The sequence below is a fragment of the Equus caballus genome, chromosome 28, assembly GCF_041296265.1.
Source record: "Equus caballus isolate H_3958 breed thoroughbred chromosome 28, TB-T2T, whole genome shotgun sequence".
In the NCBI taxonomy this organism is placed as follows: Eukaryota; Metazoa; Chordata; class Mammalia; order Perissodactyla; family Equidae; genus Equus; species Equus caballus.
Window position 1 is genome coordinate 9240831 of NC_091711.1, and position 14156 is coordinate 9254986.

At 43.0% G+C, this 14156-nt stretch overlaps 1 long non-coding RNA gene across 1 annotated transcript; it reads right to left on the reverse strand.

Moving 5' to 3' along the window:
- Positions 1 to 2936: 2936 nt before the first annotated feature.
- Positions 2937 to 6151, reverse strand: LOC138921230 (uncharacterized). The gene is made up of 2 exons (XR_011433647.1): positions 5841 to 6151; positions 2937 to 4146 (listed from the first exon to the last, which is right to left on the reverse strand). It is a non-coding gene; the product is annotated as an uncharacterized lncRNA (long non-coding RNA).
- Between the last annotated feature and the right edge of the window lie 8005 nt (positions 6152 to 14156).

A 14156-nucleotide genomic window follows, 5' to 3' on the forward strand; every position in this document is an offset into this window, starting at 1 on the left:
TAGAGAGAAAACAGTGGAGGGTCAAAAACATCAGAAAAAGAATATGATGCTTCAAAAATGTCTGAAAAGGACAGGTGTGCTTTTCAAGAAACCTGTCCCTCAGCAGCTTGAGCTCTTGCAAGCAGCCCTGACATAGCTGAGAAACTGAGGCTCTCCTTCGCAGCCTGATGGATATAATTTTCATGCTGTGTATGGGAAGATAATGCACACAACGTAGTGGACAGTTGTCCCTGTGTTCTCTCATTTCACTAACAAATGTGCAGACAAACGTACATTGTGGCAAATGCAGCGAAATCTCTAGCCTGTGTTTGAAACTTGAGCCTCCCCCTTCTTTAGAGAGTAGCATTGTTCCGGCAACAGGGGTTCGCGGTACCAGCATTGTCCTTTCCCTCCAGGCTCCTTTAAGCCCCCAAACATACAATAGCTGATATGTTTCAGTATATGAGTAATTCTGACCCCAGATAGACAATTATTGTGGGGGAATGGTCAGCATAATGGTTGCCCCATTAAAAAAGTTCCATTATAAAATAAAAATATTCAAAGTGGACACCCTACTTTGGCCAAAACCCCATCTCCTGCAAAGTTGAAGGCACGTGAATACTTATCAAATGGATGAATAAAAGGATGAAGGGATGTTTTCTGGGGATTTTGAATTTTGATTCCTTTCTACATAGCTGTGTTCCCGTCCACCACAGCTCATGCCTTTGAGATGAGAATATTTAGACACAAAGTCATGATAAGCCTCCAACATCATAGAGTTAAGAGCACATTCAGGAACCCTGTTCTTTGCCTGTCCCTTCTTGCAATCCTCTACTTTCAGCAAAAAAGAAAAAAAGAAAAAAATCCCCTCTTCCTGCCGTTCCCACCCTTGAAATATTTACAGTCTGATGTCCTCTTTAGTCATCCCTGAGCTAAGCTGCGATCTTTTCACCATTCCTCAGAAGTCATTTTCTCCATTTGCTTAATCACTTCATTTACTTCTGACTCCACCCAATCTGCCTACATCCCTTAGACAGAGGTTTCCAAAAATGGAATAGAGCCCTTCAAGGAAGCGGAGGAGGCCAGGCGACACCAAGCCCCTTGATAATAGAACGTGTCCTCGCATGTGACTCCATGTGTCCTGCTGTGCGATTCTATAATTGCTCCCCACCCCACGGGCAAGCTGCAGTCTTGGTCCAGGCTCCAGGGGTGGCACTGCAGCATAGGAGAAAGTGCACTGGTTACCATGCTGGGCGCACCGGGGTCCAAATCTTGGCTTCCCAATGTCCCACATCCATGACCTGAGGCAAGCTATTTCGCCTCTCTAAATCTTAGTGTCTTTGTCAGAAATAGCTTGGGGGAAATAAGAGCTACATCACAGGATTTTGGTGAGAAAGAATTAGTTAATATACATCAGTGGCCTGTGGAAAGTATACTATACCTAGCACACGGTATGCACAGCATTCCCATCAACCCCGAAATCGAAGAGTTAAACCAAGTTCTCTCTATCTCTTACCACACCCTATTCAATTCACCGGGAAATCGTGCCCAGCCTTCCTCCTCTTTGTGAATTGATTCATTTCTCTCCACTGACGTGAGTCACAGTCGGATCAGCAACCACCTCACCTGAGCCACCATCATTTCTTTCCCGGACCCTTGTAACAGCCTGCCCCCTGACTCACCTCCCTGCTTTCCTTCTTGCCCCTTATAATCCATTCTCTACATAGTAGTGATGTTATGTTTTTGAAAGGTTAATTCCATCAGTCCACTTTGCATCAAACCCAGCATAGGTTTCCCAATACACTTAGAAAAACTCCAAAATTCTTTGCATGGACTGCAGGCCCTGTATGATCTATCCCTGCCTGCATCTCTTCCAGCACTCGCTCTGCTTTTAGCCACATAGGCCTTTTTATGTTTCTGGAACTCACTAAGCTCATTCTGGTCCCAGGACCTTTGCCCTTGCTGTTCACTGAAACATAAATGTTCTTCCCTCAGATCCTCAAATGGCTGGTTCCTGGTTATCATTCAGGTCTAAGACCAGATGTCAAGGGGCCTCCCCTGATCACCAAATTCCACATTGTCTCTCCCTTGGACCCGAGTCACTCTCTAGCACATTGCTCTCTCTTATTTTCTTTACACCACTTGTCACTACCTGAATCGCCATGTTTACTATTTGTTGACTCGTGGGATGGCTGAGTCTACGTTATGGGTTAGATGTGGGGACATTATGTCCCCAATAGAATGTCAGCTCCACGAAAGAAGGACCTTTGTCTACCTTGCTTGTCACCTTGTCAAGGTATTGTCACCTTCTAAAACAGTGCCTGACAGGAAGTAGGCACTCAATACATATTAGATGAATGAATGAGTTGGTGTTTTTAAGCCTGTTCTGGAAGAACTGAGCTCTGTCATACTTTCCATAAATATGAAATCACCAAACAAGACAATGCCGTCTTAAAGTGTTCTCACAAAAGTTTAATATCCAGGCCCTAAATTTTGCATGACCAAAAAACTCTGGAGCTTTATAAAGTGGCTCAGAATACAAAGCATACTTTAATCCTAGCTTTGCCACTTCCTATCTGTGTGACCTTGGACGAGTTGGTTAACATACTAAAACTGATTTCCTCCTCTGAAAAAATAAGAATAATAACATACATTAGGGGTTTTGTGGGGATTAGATGAATAAGCCTTTAGCCCAGTTCCTGGAACATTGTGCACACTTAATAAATGGTGGTTATTATTATTATGGCTACTGTTATTACAGTCATTAATTCTGGCACCCTACTTTAGAAAGGACATTGACAAATTGAAGCTTATCCAGAGGAGAACAAACAGTCTTGTGAAGGGTCTGGAAACCACAACTTCTGAAACAATTGAAAGAGCTGAGGATGTTTACCTTGGAAAAGACAAATTTTAAGAGCAACATGATAGCTTTTTCAAAAACACTCAAAAGAACTGTCTCATGGAAGAGGGATTCAATTTATTCAATGCTGTTCTAGGAGATACAATTAGAGTCAAGGAGTAAAAGTTAAATCTTGAGCTATTTATGGTCCAATAATCCAGCTATTCAGAACCAAAAAGGAATGAATTCTGCTTATAAAAGGAAAGAATTAAGGCCGAGTTATATCCATTTTGTTTAAGGAAATTGTATAGTATATGAAGCCATTTACAATTACCATAATGAAGACTTTGTATCAACATGAAAAATGTGTGTGGCACATCAATTGCAAAAAAGCAGACTATGAAATATATGCATACATGCCGTGACCGCAACACCACAGATATGAGAGAAGGGAGCACAAGCACAAACACACGAATGCGATGTGCTGCTTCAGGGACTGCGTTTCCTGTCCCTTCAAATGTTGAAGGGGAGGCCAGACAGCCTCTGAGAAGGAAGGGCATGCAAGAAATGACGTGTCAGGAAAAGGGCTGGGCAAGCTGAACCCTGAAAAGATTTGAAAGCTCCAAGGGTCTGTGGCCCTCTGACGTAAGTGTTGAATTGCGGTGATACGAAATAGTTCATTTTTGTTAAGATGTAGAGAGGACATCAAGTCCCTCCAAGATCTTCATTTCCTCCCAATTAAAGCAGGCAAAACACATCTAATCCCGAGAGCCCCGAAGTGCTGGGCTCTCTGGTCTAACAGAGACTTTGTGGCTTCAGTGAGTAGACATCTCCGGCTCCTGTTTCTCTTACACCCCAGCAAAAGCCTCTCAACCTCTTTGAATCTCATTTTCTGGATCTTTCCTTGAAAAGGAGGAAGTTGCATGCTTTCTACTTCTAAAAGTCTATGATTCATCTTGATTATTTCGTTCGATAAGTACAAGCTTGGCCAAGAATTAGAAGTCACCTGAACTTTGTAAATAAGGAATTTCCAAGAACAATAACAAGCGAATAATTTGAGGAGAATTTTGGTCCAAAAATCAGAGAGGGTGCTTTTTCCCTGCCAGGATCAAAGAGTGATAAATGACTCCTTTTATAATCCGTTGAGTAAAAAGGGGATCTCTAAGAGACGGGCTTCCTGCAGTGGGGTTTCCTAGTACAGTCTCTTTGCTTTATAGGTAAGATGACATTAAGCAGTCACCTACATAGGCTTCTTGGCCTTTGATGATAAAGACCCTCTCCTGCACTGTTGCTAAAGTTCCAGGCACAGCTTTCAGACGGTCTTCATCCTAGAACAGCCAATAGAAAGAGGACACCATTTTCAAGCACTAAGAACACTATCTGACCCTCCCTCAAGGTCAACCTACCTCCCATTTTATACCTCAGATGGTTTACAGTGGTGGCAAAAACATGTACTTTTCCTTTTCACTCACAGAACTAAGATATGTGCTTCTCAATTAGGCAACAGAGGTGTTACAAGGCAGCAATCCCACAGGACTTCTCGAGACATCGTGCAAGATATGTTTATGAGGAAGACTGGAGGACAGCCCCATTCTTTTCACGTCTTTGGTTATAATGCATATAGATTATCTTGTGGGAATGGGACAAAGTACACCTTGCTTTGCCATTCTCTCCTGGTAGGAATTCTGGCTCCTCTGTTTCAGGTGAAGAAAGCAGTACAACACGACAATGGTCAGGAAGCCCCCCTGGCTCCATACCCAGAATTGACCTCGAATTCTCAACAGAATGCCTTTAGGCTCAAATGGCTACCATCTGAATGGAAGATGCCTTTTCTATCTTCCAGAATTTAGGAATCGTTATTGTTAATTTTTTTTATAATTGAATCGAAATTCACGTAATATAAAATTAAACATTATAAAGTGAACAATTCAGGGAGTTTAGTATATGCACAGTGTTGCACAGACATCATCTCTATCTATTTTCAACACGTTTATCACCCTCCACCTGCCACCCCGACTCCCTTCCCCGATCCCTGGGGACCACCAATCTGTTTTCTGCCTCTGGACTTTCCTGTTCTGGATAGAGGAAGATAGCCTTTAATCACTCCCGAAAACACAATTTAAGAAGCAGCCACATTTAAAAAAGGAAATATGCAAACATTATCATATCACTTTACCCAAACGAGCGTTTTATTAAGACCTGACATTTGTAAAACATCTAGAGTGATTTAGGAGCACAAAAAGGCCTATTAGTTGTCCTTGTACTCAAAGGGCCAACATTTTGGGAAGAGAGTGGCAGAGAAAGGGGACCGAGAGCCAGACAGGAGGGCCACTCTTTTTCCATGAGCAGGAGAAGCACAACCACCAGGAAATCTTGGAGCTTGGGGGCCCCTCGTGCCCACGTCAAAGAGCAGTACCCAGATTAGTTAGGATTCTTGGTTGCAAGTTCCCGAAATTCAATTGAATTAGCTTACCCCAAAAGGGGAAAATGTATTGTTGGGAACAAGGGGTGGATCATGATGTGTGATAGTGGAGGGGCGTCCCGACTCTGGAGAGAAGCTCAGGAACTCCCCTCTCTCATCTTGCCTCCTATATCCACTTCAGTGTCACTTCCTTCTTTGCTCTCTGTTCACGTGGACAAAAGAAGCTCGTCCCACAGTTCCCAAGGTTCTGTCTCCTCTGTTTAAAAGAGGTCGTATTACATGGAGGCTAAGATCGTGGTCTCCAGAGTCACACAGAGGTGAGTCTAAATCCTAACTTTGCCATTACCGGCTGTGTAACATTGGACAAGTCACTTCACCTCTCTTATCTAAGTTTCCTCATCAGTAATAGCTCTTACAAAGTTAAGAAATTTAACTGAGAAAACCTATTTAAAGATCAATGTCTAGCATATAAACCTTTAATGAATATTAATTATTATTACTGTTATTATTATTGAAGCCAGCCCTAACTGAATGGGTCTCGATCACAAATCCAGATTTCTAGGAGAGAGACTGATTGATCCAACTTGGGCGGGTGCTCACCTCTACTCCGTCGTTTACAGCCGGAGGGAGAGTCACGACCGACAGAGACGGCTCCCGTTGCTGCGGTAGAGCGGGGAAACAATGGGCTGCAGGACCCGAGAGAAGAGCTGCCAGGAATTGGAGAGGAGAGGTGTGGAGGGAAAAGGCAAGGACTCTGCCCACGGACAGCTGCGTGTGGAACCCAGGCCCGGGCAGGAGAAACGGGCTGCAGGTTCTTTGGCCCTAACGCGGCGCACCCTTGGGCTGATCTCTGGGACGCGCTGCCGCTCCCGTGATTGGGCTGCTGTGGGTTCAGCGAACGTCCTGGGCCTTGAAATCATTGTTTACTTCCTTTCTTCTAGCCCTTTACCTTGTTTGGGTTACTCTTTTTTTTTGTTCTCTCTGACCTTCAGTTGTAAATTCTATTTTTTTTAGTTGTTCTTAGCTCAGAGTTTTCTTGCTGCCTCCACAAGTTTTAATCTTGTTTTTCTTTTTTCTTTTTTTTTAAGGCGAAGAGGTCACTTATTTAACCTAGTGTTCAGTATCATTTAATCTTTCACTGTTCTATCTTATTTTTCATTCTGTTTTATTGCTATTTTTTAGCCTTTTTATTCTCTGCAATTTTTGGTTCTCTGAAACACTGCCAGTGAACAATGCAGACGTAGGAGTTCAGCTGGGAAGATGGCCCTTCCCCCAAGAGGCTGATGAGTAGGCATCCTAGGGCCCCTAGGGCCCCTAGGCCCTGCGGCAGATGTCTACACAAATCTCACAGCCATCCAACATTGTTTTCCTTTACTGGCCCCCTCTGCTAAGGGTTTACCTCAGGCTCTTCCTCGCCATGCTTTGTTTCCACTGTCCCGGGAGAAAATGCCTCCTGTCAGCAGACTGAGTGGGCAGTGAGCCCTACTCCTCTGGAGAAGCAGAAGCCTGCAGCTCTGCCAAAGAATCAGTAAAACAGAACGTGGGATCCAACCTGGATCTACTACGTTGGATCCAGATGAGTGAGGTCTCCTCATCACTAAGGAGCTGCAGGACTTGGCCCTAGGACTTCTCTTCTCTGTCCACATTTAGTCCTTGGTTGATCTCTTAGATACCATTCACATGCTAACTCCCAAATCTATGTCTTCAGAACCCAACCTCTCTCCTGAACTCCATAAAGCTAACTTCCCACTCGACGTCTCAATTTAAATGTCCAATAGGCATCCCAGGCTTAGCATGTCAAAACTAAACTATTGATTCTGCGCTCTGCTCAATCAGGTCCTCCCAAAGTCTTCCCCGTCTTAGATATGGTAATACCTTCTTCTAGTCAATCGGGCCAAAACTCTAGGGGTCATCTTTTATACTCTTTCTCTCATCCAATCAGTCAGCAAATCCTCTTGGTTCTACTTCAAACTTTCATCACCTTTCACTGGAGGTGATGAAGCAGCCTACTTACTGATCTTTCTCCTTCCATCCCTGCTTCCTAAATTCTACTCATTGTATAGCAGCTAGCCAGACCATATTATTCTGTAGAGATCCCTCCAGTAGTTCCCTACCTTATTGAGACTAAAAGCCTTAGTTCTTGGCTGTGATCTACAGGGTCATACGTGATCTGCTCTACCACCTAACTCCTTACCCCCAGCGACCTGTCTAACCTCCTCTCTTACCATTTTCTCCTGGTTTGTTCTATTCTAGCTCTGCTGGCTTCTTCGCTGTTCCTCCAACACCCGTCATTCTCCCTCTTCAAGGCTTTTGTATTTGCTCTTCCCTCCACCTGGAATTTTCTTCCACCAGAGGATCACGTGGTTTACCCTCTCACTTCCTTTGGGTTTATTCTCAGATGTCACTTTCTCATCCTGTGTAAAATAGTACCCGCTTCATCATTCTATCTGTTTCCCCACTTTGTTTTTCTTAATAGTACTTGTCATCATCTGCCACAATTGGTTATTATCTGTCTCCTTTTTCTAAAATGCAAGTTCCACTACAAGAAAAGATATTCTTGTCAATTTGCTCAGTGCTGTAGCCCTAATGTATAGAAGAATGCCTGCGCTGGAAGATGCTCAACAATTGTTTGAAAGCTTATTAAATAATTAAGTAAGTGATTTAACAAATCCTAGTATTACAATTTAAGCATCACTTTCAAACAGTGTGTGTGTGGGAGGGATGTTGGGAATGGGGAAAAGAGAAGTCACAAGTAAAAAGGATGCCATGAGTTATGGATTGAATGCCCCATTCATGCCAGGAACTGTGCTAGATGTCTCTTCTGGGCTAGTACTTTTAATGCTAAATTTGATAAGATAAATGACAGTACCTGCTCAGCTCTAGTGGGTCCTCTGAAATTTATCTCCTGTTATCTACTATCTTTTCACTCAAGCTTTAGCACTATTTTTCTGCAAGAGACATAGCCTTTAGAAAATGTCTGCTAATCTTGAAGTTGTCTGTTTTTCCCTCTGTCCCTAGAAAAACAATTATGGCAGGTAAAGGTGGACTGACTATATTTATCCTGGTGACTTCAAAATAAAATTGGAGCCATGAAAAAGGATGCAAAGTATTATGGGCTTATAATGAAAGGAGGAATTAACCTCTACATGTGGAATCAAAGAAGATCTTAGTGAGAAGGTACCGTTTGATCTGGACCTCAAAGAATTGACAAGCTTTGTAAACTCAGAAGTCTGATGTAAGGCAAACTATAGTATAAGGAAGGGCAAAAAACTTTGAGTAAATGTCACAGGCAGCTCCTAAGATGGCCACCAGTGAGCCCCACCTCCTAGCACTAACACCACTGTGCAGTCCTCTCCACTCAGGAGGTGGGACCAATGACTTACTTCCAGCCAACAGATATGACAAAGGTGAGTGGATATCACATCTGTAATTAGGTTACATAAGATTGCGACCTATGTCTTGCTAGCAGCTTCTTTCTTTCTTTTTGTTTTTTTTTTCAAAGATTGGCACCTGGGCTAACAACTGTTGCCAATCTTTTTTTTTTTTTTCTGCTTTATCTCCCCAAACCCCCCCTGTACACAGTTGTATATCTTAGTTGCAGGTCCTTCTAGTTGTGGGATGTGGGACTACGCCTCAACGTGGCCTGACGAATGGTGCCATGTCCGCGCCCAGGATCCGAACCCTGGGCCGCCGCAGCGGAGCGTGTGAACTTAACCACTCGGCCACGGAGCCGGCCCCTAGAAGGTTCTTTCTGCTTGCCTTCTCAGCTTGTATGCTTTGATGAAACATGCTTTTGTGCTGGAGAAGTCCATGTGGCAAGAATCTGCAGGAGTCTCTAGCCAACAGACAGCAAGGAACTGGGGCCCTCGGTTCAATGGCCTTCCCAGTCAAGCTTTCAAGTGAAGTCTCAGGCCTCACTGACACTTTATTTCCAGTCTCATGACAGACTGTGACTCAGAGGACCCAGCCAAGCCATGCCAGGATTCCCAACCCGCAGAAACTGTGAGCTAATGAGTGTGTGTTGCTTTAAGCTGCTAAGTTTTGTGGTAATTTGTTACACAGGAACAAATAACTAATTTAGTAAGGGACAAATGTAGCATTTGCATTTTCCCCAAAATCTTTTAATTTTTAATCCAAGCATTCATTTAATATATATTTCTGAAGAGTCTTCTTTATGCAATTACTGTTGTTATAGTTACTGTGCAGCTTGGGAAGAGCAGTCAGAGAAAGTTTCTACCCTCAAGAAGTCGGGTGCAGGTAGGTACGGCGTGCTCACAAATAACTGTAAAACACGGGAGAAAGCGGTCAGCCACCAGGAGGAGCTGGAGAGGATCCATCAAGGACTCCTGGGAGAGAGGCATTTGAGCTGGATCTGAAACAGCAGCTTGGGCGTGCGGAGAGAGCCAATGGACTGTGTATAAGCAAATGCGTGGAGGTGGGGATTGTGGAGTATGCACAACAGACAATAAACAAGTCCTCTTGGCTCGGAATAGGACATATTCAGGGTACAGGGGACATGCATGTAAGCAGAATTGGAGAAGTAGGCTGGGACCATATTGTGAAGGTTCTGAACGCTGGTGAAGGGCTAAGAGTTGGTACATTTTTTGAACATTTGCTCAAACTCCATTGCCAAAAACAATACAGTCCCAGTTTCCTTTATGAAACCTTCCTCATTCCATAGCTATACTTTTAATGTTGGGCCAAAGGCAAAAACTTCCTGTACTTTTGTCATGACCCAGTTCATTCAAGATTATTCATCCATTGAGTCTCTCTGAAATGAACGGGTCACTGCATTTTATAACACAATTTGAAAACCTGAGTATCATTGAAATTGAGAGATTAACACCATCTGTAAAGCACTGAATGCATTTTTACTATGTGTGAATTATTTTGGTCATTGTCTTCATTTGTTTCCAGTATAGAAAAAACTCTTCCAACTGTTTTTCTCCCCCAGAGGTCACTTACTTTAAGTATTCTCATTTATTCATCAGGTTTGGAGGTAGGCCACGTGACTGCAACATATGCATTTATGTCTAATTTGTACTCAGCTTTTGCTTGTCATTTCATTGAAGGTAGCTGAAAAGGCATCGGAACAGACAATTTTCACTCACACATTTGCCAGCATGCAGTCACCTAGGAAATCCATCCCAGAACATCTGGAAATTAACCCTCCCTGGAGGCTGCCTCTGCACCATCTCCACTAGTTACGAAGTTCTTTGTACAGGTTCCCAAGGTATTTCAAACACTTTCTTCTCACCCAGCAGGATATGGCTCATTTCACAGTCTTTCATGTATTATTTCAGAAAATAGTACAAGCTTACCACCTTGCTCACCCAACAGTAAAAGTTTGTTTCGATCTTCTGTAATTATACTTCAATATTTTTTTAAATGGCCCAAACAGCACATAACCAAGTATTCCTCAGGCTTTCGAAGTATCAATAAATGGAGCGATTTTGACCTTGTCTCTCTCAATTTTGCACTGCGTGTATCTAATCACACGGCACGTGTAATGCTGGACTATCCTATGACAGCAACTGTCTGACAGTCACAGTGCCATCCCCGCACTTTCCCAGCTAACAACAGTTTACCGTTCAGTGTCACAATTCGAATGTTTCTTGGTTGATGATATTTACGTAGCCTGGAGAATTAATGGGGTCCAGCAGAGGCCACAGTCCTAACCAGGGTTTGTAATTGCTATCTGGGAGGCTGCCGCCTTTTCCTTCCTGAGAGGCAATCTAATTAGTGAGGTCTGCCTGTTTGTGCAAGGCAGGAGGAGGAGGAAGGGGAGGAGGGGGAGGAGGAGGGTGGGAGGAGGGGGAGAGGGGCAGGGGGAGGAGGGGGAGAGAAAGAAGGGGAAGGGGAGGGCAGGGAGAGGGCGAGGCGGGAGGACTTCCAAAGAATTTAGTGGTTTACTCCTCTAAATCTTGCATATAGAAAACATAAATTTATTCGCTTTAAATATTTTACATTTTCAATAGAATTCACTTTGGAATATGTTTGAATAGTAAATTCCTTGATTCACTTAAAATTACAATACAATTAACGATGGAATTATTTTTAATAATAAGTTCCTTTAAGGACTATAATTTGATTTTTTCGATTATGGCTTATACCCCTATATTTTAAACTTCACATATACTTAATATGACACAATGTCTGAATGGTTCAGAGACCAGCTTTATATCATTTAACTTATTCGGTGGAGACCACACTTGGGAAAGGAGTAGAGAAGAAAGAAGTTTTTGAATTTGAAATGTAATATAACTCAAAGGGCTGTAAGAATTTTAAAAAAATCATTAATGGGGGGCCAGCCTGGTGGTGCAGTGGTTAAGTTCACATGCTCTGCTTCGGCAGCCCAGGGTTCTCTGGTTTGGATCAGAGGCTCAGACCTACACACGACTTATTAAGCCATGCTGTGGCAGTGTCCCACTTATAAAGCAGAGGAAGATGGGCACAGATGTTAGCTCAGGGCCAGTCTTCCTCAGCAAAAAGAGGAGGATTGGCTGCAATGTTAGCTCAGGGCTAATCCTCAAAACAAAAATAAAGATCATTAATGTTCTTTAGTTTTTCCAATTTATCAAGCAGCTGATTTCACTAAAAGCTTACTTTTTATAATCTTTTTCTTCTTCAAACACATATTTCAATTACTTTGTTTCCAAATGCACTACTTAAAATAAAAAGATTTACTTTTAGACTCTCTGTGATCTTGATTACTGTAATTTTCTTTTAATTTCAGCCTGTCAAGGTCAAAAGAATATGTGGTTTTCATTTTGCCCCGATTGCATAGACCCCAATCTCTTGAAAGCTTTCCTCATCATTTCTCTGTATATTAACTTGAAAGTTCCTCATTCATAATACCCAAAGTCCCTTCTTATATTTTATTTATTCTCCTACCATGATCTCACTTTCTATCCTTTTTAAGTTTTATATATTATTCCACTCAACTCATTGCATAATAATTAGTATATTCATATCCATTCATTCTAAGCAGTTTAATCTGTTATCAATGACCAGAGTCTAAATGCAGCAAATCTAAATTCACTGCTAAATTTTGAATGAAGCCGAGTGAACTGGTCGTCAAGAAACAACCTCAGCGAGACTGCAAACCGCAGAGAGGCGATGACTGCGTGATGTTGACGGCTGTGTTCTGGGCGATTACCAACTTTCTGTCACATAGAAGGCATTAAGTATTCGTAGAATGACTGAAGGCTGGGAGGCAAGGACCATCATTTTCCTCCTTTTGTTAACGAGGTCCCATCATTATTAAGTGGTAAAGCCAAGACCCAAACCCAAGTGGAGAAATCCGAGTTCACGTTCTTAATTACTACGGAATTCTGCCTCTCTTGGCAATAAAGGACAGGCATTCAAAGCCGCGCTCTTGCAATCAGGCTCGGCTAAGCATATGAGCAGTTACTCAGCCTAGGAGAAAAGGAAGAATTTCACACCATCACATGAGAAAACTTTTTAATGTAATATAATAGTCTCACACAATCTCATTCAAGCATGGAAATTTAGCCAAAATATTAGATATTTAGTTCTTGAAAAATCATTGACATATAATTTCTGCTGTAGGGTTTACTTGTACCCAAATGTCAAAGCCTTGTAATTGCCGGCTTGCAAAAACAGTAAATGAATGAAAGGGTCTACTCCAAAGCATATGCAAAGATTGAGATCAATATTATGCTACTACCGCTTGTTTTGCACACCAGAGGAAACATGTGAGGCCAATGCCAAGGAAACACAGTGGAGATCAGCACTGTCAGCAAACAGTGGATTATCTCTGAGATGCCAGTAAGTAGGGCCTAAATACTTTTCTATCTAGAAAACCCATCCAGTTAATTTTCATTTTAAAAGCTCAAATTTCTCTTTCGCATCCTATATTGGGTTGCAAATTGCATAATGATCTATTACACACTAGTAGTCAAGAGTCTAGTACCAGTTAGCTGCTTCTGAACGTCCCTAGCCACCAAGCCTTGACATTCCTCTGTACAAATGATATGTTGGGTCAGGAAAGCCCCAGAAGGTGACGACGTGCAAAGTCAGCAGGAATCGCCGCGGAGAAGACGCAAACAGCCCGTTCTTGTTCCTGCAGGCTGCATCTGGTTTCGTGTGGACTTCATTCAAGATTTGAAGGGCTTTTGAATGATGAAATTCTAGAGCTCTGGCACAGGATCTCGCCGGGTGTAAGTGCCCCCGGCTGAAGTTCAGCCACAGCGAATGCAGGGTGTGGGAGCGCACCCTGAGCCCCAGCAGCAGTCTCCACAATGACGCACCACTGCGCACAACTGCGCACAGCTACGGGGCTCAGCTGAACCCCCTGAACTCCCCACCCCGACAAAAATGCCGATTAAAAGCCAATCTCGTTTTCTTAAGAGTTAGTGAGGTGATTTTGAAAGCATATTTTAACCCCATGATGAGTATCAAATACAGAAAATCCTCACGGATTTAACAAAACAATTTGAAAATTAGGTTGAAATGTATCTTTTATACCATAGAATAATATACAGAAAAGTAATATAACTATATTGTAAGCAGAAGCTGTCGGCCTTGGTGGTCTAGTGGTTGAGACTTGGTGCTCTCACTCCCAGGACCTGGGTTGGTTTCTCAGTCAGGGAGCCACACCACCCATCTATCTGTCAGTTGTCACACTGGGGTGGCTGCACGTTGCTCTGATGCTGAAAGCTGTGCCGCCAAGATTTCAAACACCAGCAGGGTCACCCATGGTGGACAGGTTTCAGAGGCGCATCCAGACAGACTATGAAGAAGGACCCGGCCACCCATGTCGGAAAAAATGGCCATGAAAACCCTGTGACTAGTGGCAGAGCACCATCTGACAGAGCAGAAGGTGGGAGGATGGAGCAGAAAGACCGGGCAGAGTTCTGCTCTGCGGTGCACAGGTTCTCCAGGAGTCGGAAT